General features: G+C 43.5%; 2 protein-coding genes across 2 annotated transcripts in view; one reads left to right on the top strand and one right to left on the bottom strand.

The window, feature by feature from the left end:
• The window catches only part of INVS (inversin), a 236,276-nt gene extending 231,334 nt beyond the window's left edge, over positions 1 to 4,942 (bottom strand). The window contains exon 1 of the mRNA XM_033237968.1: positions 4,858 to 4,942. The gene's annotated coding sequence lies outside the window, so the exon portion shown is untranslated. The remainder of the gene's footprint in view (positions 1 to 4,857) is intronic.
• Positions 1 to 15,515, top strand: part of ERP44 (endoplasmic reticulum protein 44) — a 122,298-nt gene that overhangs the window by 27,203 nt on the left and 79,580 nt on the right. The gene's annotated exons all lie outside the window — the stretch shown is intronic.

Below are 15,515 nucleotides of genomic sequence, written 5' to 3' on the forward strand. Positions count from 1 at the left end.
CCTGACTCATTGATGTAGTAGCAACATTCTTCATTGAGGAACATGCAGGTGCCGCCCTTACAGGACGTAAGGAGGTCGAGTGCCCGACAGTTTTGGGCTGCCTCCTGGGCAACCGAGGTGATCTGTCATTGGAGGGAGGCCAAGGACTCCGCAGAAGCTTCGATTGCTACCTGTAATTGAGCTGAAAGGTCTTGAGAGGTCCGGACAGAATGAGTTAGGGCTCTGGTTCCTAGGCCGGAGGCTATGAGGGATGAGGCTAAAGAGACCCCGCTCATCAATGGAAGGAATACTGCCCTTGCCTGATGGAGGCGGGTAGAGGGCAGGAGGGAGAATAGCTCGGCCTCACTGTAAAGGGTGAGGCTGGAGACTAGGGAGATGGGAATGCATAGGGTAGTGTTGGGAGCATGGAGGGTTTTTGACAGGGTGGAATTGCACCAAAAATACCCACTTGGAGGGGCGGTTAGATTTGGAGGTGCAGATCCGGTCTGGTTGCACCAGGAGGCATTGGGGGTGGAGTAGCAAAAGGAGAGTTGTTGCCTAAGCAGGTCTTGGAACAAGGGGGCCTCTCCCAGGGTTCGGCCGGGAAGGGGAAAGGAGGGGGTTAGGTTAGAGCAGTTAAAAGGGCTGGGTAAGGGTACCACAACCAGTGGGAGCTTATTCAAGGCTACACACAGGAAACAACGAGAGATGTTGTGTACCCCGGCCATGTGTACTACTTTAGCCCCTTCCCTGACTAAGGTTAGCCAGGAAAAAGGGTTGCTGCTGTCCTGGAGCTTGCTGCCTGGGTTGGCTGTAGCTGAGTTGGGTTTCTCCTGTTGTTTGGTGTCAGAGGCCAGGCTGACAAGGCTGCTTATGACCCTGATGTAGGCCCTAAAGATCCTGAGTTGGGCCACAGGATAAGAGTCATGGACCCCTTGGTAAAGGTGGGCCTCAACCCTCGACACCCACCTCAAGTCCCAAGGGTCAGGGATGGTGAGGAAGAATGTAGACTTGTCATACTTGTCACTCCTAGTCAGTCGCACAGAGGAAGTGGGCTGCTACCAGAGGATTTCTTTGGTATCCAGAATGGTTTTGTGCATGTTGCAATAGTGATAAGGGCAGCCTCCACTGGTTTCAACCTGAGTGGATCGACAGGCATTGTTCATCTGATCATATGTGAAACAAATGACTGGGTACAGAGAGGGGTACTTCTGGGGCATACTCTGGAAGGAGGAGATATTAAGGGTTTCTTGGCTTTGGCACCCTTGAGGCTGGCAGTCTACTGTGGCTATGGTGAGGGAGCTCATGCGATCTCCCTGGGTCCAGGTCTCGGTAAGGTAGAACCTCCATCGGAATGGATTGGTGGGGGGAGTTTGGGCAGGAGTCTTATCTAGACCTGGGAGGACTAGATGGCCGAGGAAGGTTAGGCAGAGGGTCGTTACCTGTGCGTGTGAGTCGTAACTTGGTAGGGGTAACAACCTGAGTGGTCCAACTGGAATCATGTTGGGTGGGTGCCTTTTTCAGCTGGGACAGGTGATACCAGGAGGAAAGACCAAGGAGCTGCTTGGCAGCGGTGGGAGTGGTGAGGATTACGGTGTATGGTCCTTCCCACCGTGGAGATAAGGTTCGGGGTTGCAGCTGCTTGACCAGGACCAGGTCTCCAGGTGCTACAATGGCGGGATTCTCGAGGGTTGGAGAAGCGGGTGCAGGGAGACACCGGTCCGCGTGTTTTCTCAGAAGCTCGAGAAGGAGGGTTAAGTAAGGGAGGTAGGAGCCTAAGGGAGGGGAGAGGGCTGGCAGCTCCTGGAAGAGGAATGGGCGTCCGTACAGCAGCTCAAAAGGGCTGAGCCCTGTGGGGGCCTGCGGAGCTGCCCTAAGACGAGTGAGAGCCAAGGGAAGGAGAGTTACCCACGAGAGGCAGGTTTCTAGAGTGAGTTTGGTTAGATGTAGTTTAAGGAGACCGTTTGCGTGTTCTACCTTTCCAGACGACTGTGGATGGTAGGGAATGTGGATCTTCCAGGTAATCTGGAGTGCAGCTGCCACCTGCTGGGTGAGTTTGGAGATGAAGGCCGGACCATTGTCCGATTGGATGGCTCGTGGGAGACCAAACCTGGGGATGATGTGCTCTAGGAGAGTGGTTGCCGTGACCTCTGCAGTTTCCCAGGTGGTTGGGAAAGCCTCGATCCATCCTGAGAAGGTGTCAGCCAGGGTCAGCAGGTAGCAGAATTTTTTATGGCGGGGCATGTGGGTAAAATCAAGTTGCCAATCTTCCCCTGGCTGGTGACCCCTTAGCTGATGAGTGGGCCCTGGGTGCCTGAGTCCACCTTGGGGGTTAGCAGCCGAACAGGTGGCACATTGCTGATGTACCTTCCTAATTTGGGCCTGCAGTGAGGGGAGGTGAAGGATGGGTTCCAGGAAGTTATACATAGCCTTAGGCCCTATGTGGAGAGAGCGGTGTATGTCGGTCAATATAAGCACTGCCTGAGTCTGAGGGAGCGCTACTCGGCTGTCAATGAACACCCACCCGTCCTCGCTCTGTGTAGCACTGGGATGGGCCATGAGGGTTTGAAGCTCCTGGAGAGAGTAGTCGGGGGAATATGTGGGCGAAAGAAAGAGTAAAGGCGCTGGGGTAGGGGAGGAAGTGAGGGCAGTAGCCCGTGCGGTGGAATCAGCTAGGTTGTTACCCTGTGACACAGGGTCCTTAGAATGCTGGTGGCTTTTACAGTGGATGATGGCTACCTCCTTGGGGGCCTGGAGAGCATCAAGCAGCCTCTTTATAAGTGGTCCATTGACTACTGGCGTCCCTTTGGTGGTAAGGAACCCATGCTCTTGCCAGAGAAGGGAGTGGGTGTGTGCAATAAGGTAGGCATATTTGGAATCTCTGCCCTTCGGAAAGAAGTAAGGCACGAGTAAGGGCAGTGAGTTCAGCCTTCTGGGAGGTGGTGCCTAAAGGCAAGGGGCCTGGTTTCGACCGTCTGGGTTGCTGTTACGACAGCGTATGCCGCCTGCCGGCGGCCATCAGGGGTTAAGACAACTCCTGTCCATGAACAGGGTACGGTCTGGGTGTTCTAATGGCTGTTTGGAAAGACCGAGGCGGGCAGGTGGCAAGGTAGTGAGAACCTCTGGGCAGGAATGTGCGGGGGCGGAATCGTACCCTGGAGTGGGGGCAAGAGGGTAGCAGGGTTTAGAAGGGGTGAGGTGGTGAGGGTGATGTGAGGATTTTCAATGAATAGCAGGTGGAACTGTTGAAGCCGGGACGGGGTGAGGTGGCTGAGACACTTGTATGTGATGAGATCTGACAGTCGGTAAGAAGAGTAGACAGTAAGAGAATGTCCTAGGGTGAGCTTGAGGGCCTCCTTGGTAAGTTCTGTGGCAGCCGCCAGGGCTCACAAACAAGGTTGCCAGCCCTGGACCGTGGGGTCTAACTGCTTGGAGAGATAGGCCACAGCCTGGTATGTGGATCCAACCGGCTGGGCTAGGAGGACAGTAGCTACCTTCTGAGGCTCCTCAGTGAATAGATGAAAAGGCCGAAGGGGGTTGGGGAGAGAGAGAGCAGGGGCAGAAAGGAGACAGTCCTGAAGCTTCTTGAAAGAGTTGGCAACCATTGAGGGGTTGGACAGTGGTCCGGTGGGTGCTTCCTTGGCAGCCTGTTAGAGGGGCTTGGCTACGACCCCGAAGTTGGGAATCCAATGCCTGAAATACCCTACCAGTCCTAGGAAGGATAAGATCTCTTCCGTATCCTGAGGAGGCTAGAGAGTTTCGATGAGGCTTATTTTATCTGCCGTGAGGCTTTTTGTAGTGGGTGTGAGGAGTATGCATAGGTAGGTGACAGAAGGGGTGCAAAGCTGAGCCTTGGCCAGGTTAACCCAATAACCTCGGTCGCCAAGAAAATTTAAAAGTGTAGCAGTATTTGCAAGGGAGCTCTCCCAGGAGGGACTACATAGTAATAAGTCATATACATATTGCAATAGTGTGCTGTGGGTAAGGGGACAGAGGCTAACATCCTGTGCCAGTGCCTGTCCAAAAAAATGGGGGCTATCTTGGAACCCTTGAGGCAAAACAGTCCAAGTCAGCTGGGAAGAAATATGAGTGTCTGGATCTTCCAGTGTAAAGGCAAACAGAAAGTGACAGTCGGGATGTAGGGAAATGGTGAAGAAAGCATCCTTTAGGTCAAGGACAGTAAAATGAGTGGTATCAGGGGAATGTGTGAGAGCAGTGTATATGGGTTAGGAACAACTGGAAAGGTGGGTATTACTGCCTCATTGATGAGGCATAGATCCTGCACGAGGCGGTAGGCCCTGGAGCTTTTCTGTACAGGCAGGATAAGAGTATTGCATGGTGAGTTGGCAGGGACCAGAATGTGCTGCTGGAGCAGGCACGTGATGATGGGTTTGAGTCCCTGTCGGTGCTCAAGGGAAATCGGGAACTGGGTTCTGGAGGGAAACTTGGAGGGGTCCTTCAGCCGGATGCGGACTGGAGTATGGTGCTGGGCAATGATCGGGGTGGAGGTGTCCCACACCTTAGGGTTAATGGTGACCAGAAACAGGAGTGGGGTGTCAGCCTGGTGGGGTTTATCAGGTGAGAGGAGGGGAAAGAGTGCGAGGTGCGGGGAGGGGTTGGGCCAGAAGTGAACTGAGTCCCCTGCCTTGGAGAGGAGGTCTCGTCCTAACAAAGGGACTGGGCACAAAGGAATGATGAGAAATGAGTGCGAGAAAAGGGAGCCATCCAGGCGGCAAGACAGAGGAGGAGTCTGGCGGTAGGTGGAGGGAGTGCCATCAATTCCCATGACCATGACAGCAGAGGGATGGCTGGGGCCACTGAAGGAAGGCAAAACAGAGTAGGTAGCCCCCGTATCCATAAGGAAGGATATGGACTTACCCGCTACCTGGAGCATAACCCTGGGCTCAGCGAGAGTAAGAGGGGTTCCTGAGTCTGGGCCTCTTCAATCTTCGTTGGTGTCGAGGAGCTGGAAGACTCCTCCAGTACCTGGAGGAGGGTTGTCACGTGGAGGCGTAGCGACCGTCTTCAGGTTGGGGCAGTCTGACTTCCAATGGCCTATCTGCCAACAGCTCGGACAGGGGCAAGTTGGCTCCTTAGGGCTGGGGCACTTAGGGCTGAGGATATTAAAGTCTAGAGTGCCTTCTGCAGGCCACTGAGACTGATTATCTAATTTATACTGTGGCCATGCCACTGTGCAGAAGAAAATAAGCCGTTTTTGTTTTAGGTCTTGGCTGAGACCTAAAGTCTGGAGATCAGCCAAGAGGCACCCCAGAGGGGATTTTCGGTCCTGTTTGAACTGGGCAGCCCCCGTGATCCTGAGGCGGGCAGTCCAGAGGCAACAGGGGCGTCCTCCCACTGCCACGTGGAGTGCGGGGTATGGTGGCTTCGAGGAGGTTGGACGTCTCCTAGTCGCCGGTGCCAGGGTCACAAGTGACCGACAGGGGCGGACGGGGGAAGCCCTGACGCGGCCGTGTTTTCGGGCAGGCTCCCGGAGCCTGCAGGACGGGGGAAAACGTACCCAGCAGTGATCAAATTGAGGCTTGGATTTGGTGAAAGGGCTCCCAGCTCGCAGAGGTCCTGGCTCAGGGAGAGGAGAGCCTGCCCGAACTGGCAGGGGTCCAGGGAGGGGTCTCCTCCTGGGTTTTCGGCACCAGTGTAATGTAATGGGGAGCCGAGCAAGAAGACATGAGGCAGATGAGAACTGAGGTAGCTGAGGTAGCTTTTATTGGGCTCGTGGGCGAGGTTCACCTGTCCTCTAGGAGCAGGGCCGAGGAAGTCGTGACGGGGGCAGGTATCAGGGGCCTTTTATAGGGTGAGGTAGGCGGAGTCTGTAGGTTTCGGTTTCCTGAGTTAGGTTTCGATTTCTAAGGAATGACATGTCCAGGAGTTTGCGCAGAGCGGGGTGTTTTTGGCGGGCGTGGGCTTTTTTCGCACGCTGAAAGTCTTAGCAGAAAGTGAAGGGTGGGAAGTCCTAACAAAGGACCTGCCATATCGGGTGATACCACCATGTTGGGTCTAGATTCCTGCCTAACAATAATCTCAACTAATTGTATGTAACAGTTATAAAAACAAGCTTTTATGAGGGTTCACATTCAGAAATAAACAATGACAAATTGTTTAGTTTTTTTTTTTTTTTTTAAACTTGATCATGCATTACTTTTAAAATTCTCTTTGGCTGTAGAATGTGAAGTTTTTAATTTGAATTACATAAGCATGTACTCACTTTAAAACCATACTTGGGAAGTTTTGAGTTTGTTACAGGGGACTTATTTTTAAATCATTTGCCTCTTGGCTGAAATGAACTGTTACCAGATCCAAATCACCACTTAAAATTGCTTGAAATGTTTGTCAGCCTCTTCATTAAAGCCCAAACAGAGCATATATTCAGTGGGCAATTTCAAAGAATCAGCATGAAGTTCAAACATTAGGAAATTAAGGACATCCTATACCCCATTACTTTAATTAATACATGTTGTAAAAATCTAAAAATCAGAAGGATTCTAGGTTTTAAGGCTGTGGATGACTCAGGGACTTGGAAGATTGCTCTTCTTACCTCTAAGGTTGATTGCCTGCCTCAAAGCTCCAGAAGATGGAGAGTTAGAGAACTTTTTGTAATCCTAGCACTTTGGGAGGTAGAGGTGGGCAGATCACCTGAGGTCAGGAGTTTGAGACCAGCCTGGCCAACATGGTGAAACCTCGTCTGTACTAAAAATACAAAAAATTAGCCAGGTGTGGTGGTGTACACTTGTAATCCCAGCTACTTGGGAGGCTGAGGCAGGAGAATCGCTTGAACCAGGGAGGCGAAAGTTGCAGTGAGCCAAGATCGTGCCATTGCACTCCAGCTCGGACAGCAAGAGCAAAACTCTATCTCAAAAGAAGAAAAGAGAGAGCAAGAGAACTTTTTTTGTTTTTTAGTTCTGTTTTTTAGAAAAATGAGTTCTCTTCCTTTGTCTCTGCTTGTTGGTCTTATCTCTCTACCTCCCAAATGGTTTTGAGGATTAAAGTAAACAGTATATTCCTAATTGTGCCAGTGTGTATTTCTTCTTTCTGTACCTCAATCTCACAGCAAGTACAAAAGTGAGGACAGATGTGAGCAAAGGAGATAGATTCCTAAATTCAGATTTCCTTTTAACACACCAAGGTCATTCTCTGATTAGCTTTTTGGCAAAAGTGCTTAGAAAGCTGAACTACTACGTGGTAGTGATGAAGATCAACCTTAGTGACCCTTAATATGTAAGAAAGCTTTGAAACTGTCACTGGGGGTATTTTGGACTAAATGAGAGATAAATCTGTTTGCTTTACAAAGCTAGTTAAAACAGTATGTGGCAGATGGGGCAGCATTAAAGATTCTACTAATGATCATTAATTAGGATAGGCACCTCAACAAGTATATGGCCTCTCAAGGACTACTTCTGATCGATATTTAGAATTAGTTTGGTTAGAAGTAACCATGTAATTTTTAAAACACAGAGGTTTATTATTTTTTTTGGAGACAGGAGTTTCGCTTTTATTGCCCAGGCTGGAGTGCAATGGCACGATCTCGGCTCACAGCAACCTCCACCTCCCAGGTTCTAGTAATTCTCCTGCTTCATCATCCCAAGTAGCTGGGATGACAGGCATCTGCATCCATGCCCGGCTAATGTTTTGTATTTTTAGTAGAGACAGGTTTTCACCCTGTTGGCCAGGCTGCTCTCAAACTCCTGACCTCAGGTGATCTGCCTGCCTCGGCCTCCCAAAGTGCTGGGATTACAGGCGTGAGCTACTGTGCCCAGCCAAAAACTAGATCTTTAAAGTCAGCAGTGGATTAATACTTGGGATGCATATAGTGATAGAATCATTAGGGGATTTGGTAATGAAAATATTTTTACCCAAGAATATGTACAGTACTCTACTTAAGAATAAGAAACTAGGAAGTCTTAGAGTAATTCTGGAACTAAGTGAATGTGAAAAATAAGTAACCCAAGATTTCACTGAAGACAGTTTTTCCTTAAAGGCCGTTTACTCACCCAAAAACAGTCAGGGCCACATGTTTAGTAATGAAATAAAGGCATTCTTTGACATATAGGAGATATTTTCCTCATACTTTGAAGTATAGAAATGTGTGTGCCAACAGCAACAGCTAGTAAAAGGGCTAAAGATTGTTATATGTTAGCTGGATGTGGTGGCACATGCCTGTAGTCCCAGCTACTTGGGAGGCTGAAGTGGGAGGATTGCTAGAGCCCAGGAGGTGGAGGTCGCAGTGAGCCGAGATCGTGCCACTGCACTCCAGCCTAGGTGACAAAGCAAGATCTTGTCTCAAAAAAAAAAAAGTATATAATTTAGGAGGTACCACAATCTGTTGAATATAAACTTTGAAAAATTGTTTAAGGCCGGGTGCGGTGGCTCAAGCTTGTAATCCCAGCACTTTGGGAGGCCGAGACGGGCGGATCACGAGGTCAGGAGATCGAGACCATCCTGGCTAACACGGTGAAACCCCGTCTCTACTAAAAAATACAAAAAACTAGCCGGGCGAGGTGGCGGGCGCCTGTAGTCCCAGCTACTTGGGAGGCTGAGGCAGGAGAATGGCGTAAACCTGGCAGGCGGAGCTTGCAGTGAGCTGAGATCCGGCCACTGCACTCCAGCCTGGGCGACAGAGCGAGACTCCGTCTCAAAAAAAAAAAAAAAAAAAAAAAAAAGAAAAATTGTTTAAAAGTTAATGAAAACATTGGTATTTCCAAAGTTTAGTATACCAATACTATAGCTCACCTGCTATAGTATATTGCCTGAGTTTCTGTCCCTGTCTTGCTTCTCTGTTCCTCCTTTATCTCCCAAATACTTGACTCCTTGTACTTAACTCCTTGTCTCAGAGTCTACTTCTGTGGGGAGGCCAAATGAAGGTAGGCTATCATTGTTTTCTGTAAAATTTTCTTTCATCTGATATGGCAGCTTGCATCCTCATGGTGTCATTTTACAAAATGTTTCTCCGTAGCCTCTGTTTCTTATGCATTAGCTTCTTGGACTCGATTAGATTGAGATAATGTTCAAATTGGTTGTTGTTAAGAATACTTACAAGTGGTGCTTTCTCTTTTGTATTTGCATCCCATCAAGAAGCAGAATACTTGGTTGTCCCACTTTTAGTGATGTTAAAAGATTGTTCAGTAACAGTGTGGATACACATTCATTCTGCACTAAATTTAATTCAAAGCTTCATGAAAGCCCAGGCAAAAAGAGAGTACTGACATACAAGTAATCTCATGGTTTAATGCCCAGCAGTTATCTTCTTTAGATTAGAGAGTATATAATGACTTTGCAGGAATTATGGATGACTCTTAAAATATTTGAATGAGAGAACCTTCTTTCTCTCTCTTATTTTTAATGTGAAAATGAAGTTCATAAGATTAATGTAACCATGTACAAATTATGTTTTTCACAGTGTCTAGCATGTTGACACTGTGATGACTCAGTGAAATATTTGTGGAATGAGTAAGTGAACAAAAGATGTATGTACCAACATGTATGTAGATTCTCTTAAGGTAACTTTCTCTCATCAAGTATCCTGGGTAAGAATTACAGTGCAGCGCAAAGTAGAATGGTCACAATTCTTATCTTGACTTCTCTTCAATTCCCATGCTTTGTTAGCACTGCCATTGCTAGAAGTTTGAGTTTTAGAAGAGCAAAATGTGGTGATTTTAAGAGAATAATTTTTTCCACACATTGAGAAGTTCACCCCCAGCTCTGAAAAGCTTTTTGTAACAAAAATATCCTCTTCGAAGGTCAGAGAAAAATACATTGTCTATTCCAGGTAAATTAGTTAATCTCAATTTTAAATACACTGAAGAACAAAACACAGATAACATCAGTTTTTAATGGAAATTCATGCATGATCAAATAACTAAAATTTAAGAAAAAGTATGAATTGCAACAGATTTTGTTTCTTTTTATTTGTCCATGATTGTTTTTATTGGCAGAATTTGAGATTAAGGGTTTGTATTATCTATATTTGAACTTTTTGGGGGTATGGTATTTGTTTTCTCAAATTTCTGCATCATATTTTGACTTATTTAATGAAGAAATCTTATAATTCTTCTAGTGTTTCTTTATAAATGCAGATTGGTTCTCACATGACCAAGATGGGTTGCACCGATGCTATAGTAATGTTGTACTGCTGAACAATTTAAGGGTTAAAGTAGCTTCCCAGTGTTATTCTATATTTAGTCCTATTTTTCCCCTCTTTGAACCTCTAGTTCATTATAATGCTTCTGGGAATGTGAATAGTGTGAGATGTGCCTTGATTGATACCCAACTTCAAGGCCCTTATAGTTCCTGTCAGCTTCAACTTGTTTTCTCCAGGGACATTTCAACAACTCCTGCTCCTTGAAGCCAACTGGAAACCTTTATACTTCTCTTGCCTGCCAGCTTAATGCAAAACTGAAAGTAAGAGTGGACTGATTGGAGTCAGAGAAGTGGCCCCCAGGGAGGAGAAGCAGCCTAGGTCTCAGGGCATTGGGACTTGGCAGATGGTAGGCTGACTTGTCAATCTAGATTAGAAATGGAAGATAACTGTTGTCTGGTCCATTGCTTGTTTTTTGCTATAGGAGAGACATAGTTTGTAAAGAAAGGGCTCTGAGAATCTCCCAACAGAAAGGCAAGTCAGTGAAAGATTTAGCAAAAATACACTAAGCTATTGCAGCAGAATGCCTAGCAGATGTACTGCCAACTGAGAACAGTAGTGCCACAGGGAAAGAAATGTCCCCTATCGAAGCTTCTATTTTATGACAGTGATTTCATGCAGAAATATCTGTTTAAGCTGTTTTTTTTTTTTAGCAGAAGACAGTATACTTTAAAAAATTAACATCTATGTACATCTCTGATAGGTTACAGATTCATTCTACATTTTTCTAAAAGCACAGCAATTTGCGTGTCAATGCGTTGTCACAGATGAGTCTTACTTGTACTTGTGCTCATATCTGAGGATCAAAAACATCGTACAGAGTTTAAAATGCATTTACACGCTTGCTCCTAGAGTAAAAAAAAATTATTTCCAAAACAGTGTTCCTGAACTTTAGTGTGCATAGGAATCAACTGGGCATCTTACTGGAATGGAGCTTCTCATTCAGTAGGTCTGGAGTGGGGCCTAGTATTCTCTATTTCTCACAAGCTCGTAGGTGATACCAGTGTGGCAGTTTCAAAGACCACACTTGAAATATCAAGGTTTTAAGATATTGAGCTTTAAATAAACAAACTCACTAGAAATACTTCTGGTTTCCTAAACTCATTTACTAGGATATTCTAAGAAATTACACTTGATGCCTAGCTAATGCTTCTATGAATTAGAAATCTTATTAACAGAAGTAGTATTTGATAACCTGTTTTACCTGACGTTTTATTAGCCTCTAGTCCTGAAAGTCTCAAATCATTTATTTTCATGACTGAATTAACAATCTCAAATTATAATTCCATACAAGAAGTGTCAAATTTTTATCCACTAATGTAATATAACTCTTCTTCTGTTTTGTGGTAATTTGTGGTTGATTTGCTTTCTTCTACTGCCCAGCTTTATTAGGGTATAATTGACAAAAATTGTGTATATTTATGATGTACAATGAGATATTTTGATATATATATATAGTTAAATAATTACATCAAGCTAATTACCATATCTATCACCTCACATATTTTGTTGTTGTTGTGAGAATATTTATTATAGAATCTCTTAGCAGTTTTTAAGTATATAGTACAGTAACACATGGCTTGATGATGGGGATATGTTCTGAGAAATGTGTCATTAGGTAATTTCGTCATTGTGCAAATGTTATAGAATATACTTACACAAACCTAGATGGTATAGCCTACTACACATCTGGGCTATATGGAATAGCCTATTACTGTTAGGCTGCTTGTATAGTATGTTACTGAATATTGTAGACAATTGTAATACAATGGTATTTGTGTATCTAAATGTAGAAAAGGCACAGTAAAAATATAGTATAAAAGATAAAAAAGTTATATACGTATATAGGGCACTTAACATGAATGAAACTTGCAGGACTGGAAGTTGCTGTGGGTGAGTCAGTGAGTGATGAGTGAATGAGAAGGCCTAGGTTATTACTGTACATTACTGTAGCCTTTATAAACACAGCAGACTTAGGTAATACTAAACTTATTTTAAAATATCTTTTTTCTTTAATACCAAATTAACTTTAGCTTACTGTAACTTTTTAACTATATGTTTTAATTTTTAACTTCTGACTCTTTTATAATAATATGGAGGTTAAAATACCAGCACATTACATAGCTGTACAAAAGCATCTTTCTTTATAACCTCATTTTATTTGCTTTTTTTATTAAAATATTTTTTTCTTTTTAGCTTTTTTGTTGAAAACCAAGACAAAAACACACACATTAGCCTAGACCTACACAGGGTCAGGATTATCAAGACATCAAGAGGCTCCAGGAATTTTTCAGCTTCATTATAATCTTATGGGACCACTGTCATATATGTAGCCTCTCATTAATCAAAACATTGTTATGCAGTGTGACTGTATGTGCTGAAGTGTCTGGAAATCATACCAAAGAACAGCTGGAGGAACCAGAAGAAATTACTAGAGGTTTATGGCAACTGTAAAGTAGTGATGAAGAGGGGTTTCTGCAATAGGTGGGAAGATCCTTTGTGAGATTCCTTCTAAGTCTGTGACTCATCACCAAGTGGTGTGCTTTTTGCTATTGTATATTTAAAACCAAATTATAGTATAGACTTTATTTTTATTTGATGATCTCGTTTTCCTCAAACATGTTAAAATGTTTGTTCTCAATTTACATTTCGGGACCTTTTCCTCCTACTTCTCATATCCAATATCGTCTCTCTAAATTCTTAGTGTGTTAGCATCATCTACCTATTCATCCATCTAGTCATTCATTTAGTTCATATTTGAATGTTTCTTGTGTACAAACAGGGTACAGTGATCTGTGGGATACAAAATTGAATAAAGTGGTCTCTACTTTCAAGGTACTCCCAGTCTGTTAGAGGATGTAAGACACCAGCACAAATAACTGATTTAAGGATGGAATTAATTTGTTTCTTTAAGATGGAATAATATGTTAACACCCTATAGAAAGTGCTCTCGGTTTTCAGAGTGGGGAGGGATCCAAATTTTTAATAACCATCTAACGGAAGAAAATATTCTTTCCTTGCTGAAGAAGCTCCTGTTATTGAAAGCTAGCCTTTCAGTTTTATTAGTCTTTTAAGTGAATTTGGGTATGGTATTTGCCATTTTACTCGTATGCCTTTTTATATAAGATCCCGTCACTAGGCTGAAATGTAGTAGTTGGTATAGTAAATGCATGGAGGACTTACCTAATGAATTATGGGAGATGATTAAAGATGCCACTCTGCTCTGCTTTCTTGGCAAGAAAATGAGCTAATAAACTGGAGAGAATGACCAAGTTGTAAAATACTTCCTAAGTTCATATCTGTATATTTGTATATGTTGTCTAAATATTTCATCATTAGAGACTATATTCTTCATAACTATTGAGATCTATGAAAATTTCCATATGTTTTTGTTTTTAACATAAATTTAGAAGTTTTATTCAAGTCTAAATTGAAAAAATATTAATGATCCCTATCAAAAGCTTTATGGTCTGGAGTCATACTTTATTTACTTAAGCACTATAGCATTTGACACATGAAGATGTTTTCCTGGGAGAATCTTGTTGCTGCCCAGGGCTGACATGAAAAGAAACAATTTGTCAGACTAGTGGAGCTTACTAATAGTTCAAATAAACAACACGTCTTTCCCTTCATACTGCATATTAATAGAAATGTTAATGATAAGCTAACAGGAAAATGCCTCCTTTACACCCTACAGGGAGCAGAGATTACTGGGTCAGAGAGTTTTCTTGCTTTGGGCCCTCTTAACAAACAGAACTGTTAGAAAAATACCAATCTTACCACTTGCATATTTATTAGCACAGTGTGTTTAAAGTAATAGTTATCTATTTAATATAGCCAAATTGATAATTGCCTCATTTTTGCCATTACTTAGCATGTAAATGTTTTTCCCATGTAAGTGTTTCAAGATAAAATGCAATTTCCCTGTCTCTCTCTCTCTCTCTTTTTTTTTTTTTTTGTGAGACAGGGTCCTGTTCTGTCATCCAGGCTGGAGTGCAGTGGCACAATCATAGCTCACTGCAAACTCGAACTCCTGGGTTCAAGTGATCCAGTGGCCTCAGCCTCCCCAGTAGTTAGGAATACAGGCATGTGCCACCATGCCTGGCTAATTTTTAAAGTTTTTTTGTAGAGACAGGGTCTTGCTATGTTGCCTAGGCTGGTCTTGAACTTCTGGCCTCAAGAGGTCCTCCTGCCTTTTCCTCCCGAAGTGCTGGGATTATAGGCATGAGCCACTGTGCCCAGCTAGTAAAAAACTATTAACTTTAGATTTTAAACATATATTCATTCTCTCTGCATATTTTGATAGATGATAATTAACTCTTCAAAAATATTTCAGAATAACCAAAAGAGTAGATTTGGAGCCCAACACAAAGAAATGATAGATGTTTGAGCAATGGATATCCCACTTACCCAGATTTGAGGCAACACACACCATGCTGTATGCATTTGTGCCCCCAGTACCTAGTAGACACTGTAAATATTATTGAATTATTTAATGACTTGACTTTGATAATGCCAACTTCATTGTTCTATGATAATATTTTTCTGCCTTCTTGAGTTTTTCTTTAGCACACAAGTGTAAAATCTTGCTGTTACCAATATTATTGGGATCCACAGTTATGTAGAACTGGTCAGATACTTATGAAGGCAGGATCTGTTATGAAGACATTGATAATGTAGAGTAGAAAAGATTTCTTACCCATCTCTAGGTCATATATGAGACTCCTATAATAAAAGGTAGACTAACAAGAGAAAAGCATACAAATTTATTTAATATAAGTTTTATATGACATGGGAGCCTTCAGAAATTACAACCCAAAGAAGTGGGAAAAACTTTAAAAATTCATAGGTTGATAAGAGTGAACAGTTGTACAGACATACGACTGGACAAAGTGGGTATGATCTAATAGTAATAAACTGAGGGAACTGTTAGTTCAGATTCTTCTTGGCATCTCTGTGTCCTCCAAGATTGGGATATTCCTTTTCTCAGGGTCTAGAGGATATGTCTCTTAGGGGGAGTCTTAAGACCTGCTTTAGAGAAATGTCAGAGAATTATTTTATGACCTGTTTTAGGGGAGAAGGGCAGGAGAAGGTCAGGGAGACCTTTTTGCTTCTGCTGTTTCCTCAAATGCCAACATGCTATATTTTGGAGTAATGTGTCCTAAACCCCATCAGTAGTAACTAATGACTAGTGAGGGAAGTCTGATCTTTACAGTTAATGTTTGAGGCACTGAAAATAATGAAATTAGTTTTATAAGTCAAATATTTAGAGATTTGCAATTATTTAGCCTACTTTTAGGAGAGTATAATTTATTGGTTGCTAACAGACATGATAGTTATTGGCTACACCGTTACAGTAATTTAAAAATAAGACTTACTGTTATCC

Source organism: Trachypithecus francoisi, unplaced genomic scaffold, assembly GCF_009764315.1.
Source record: "Trachypithecus francoisi isolate TF-2019V2 unplaced genomic scaffold, Tfra_2.0 Lachesis_group16, whole genome shotgun sequence".
Lineage (NCBI taxonomy): Eukaryota > Metazoa > Chordata > Mammalia > Primates > Cercopithecidae > Trachypithecus > Trachypithecus francoisi.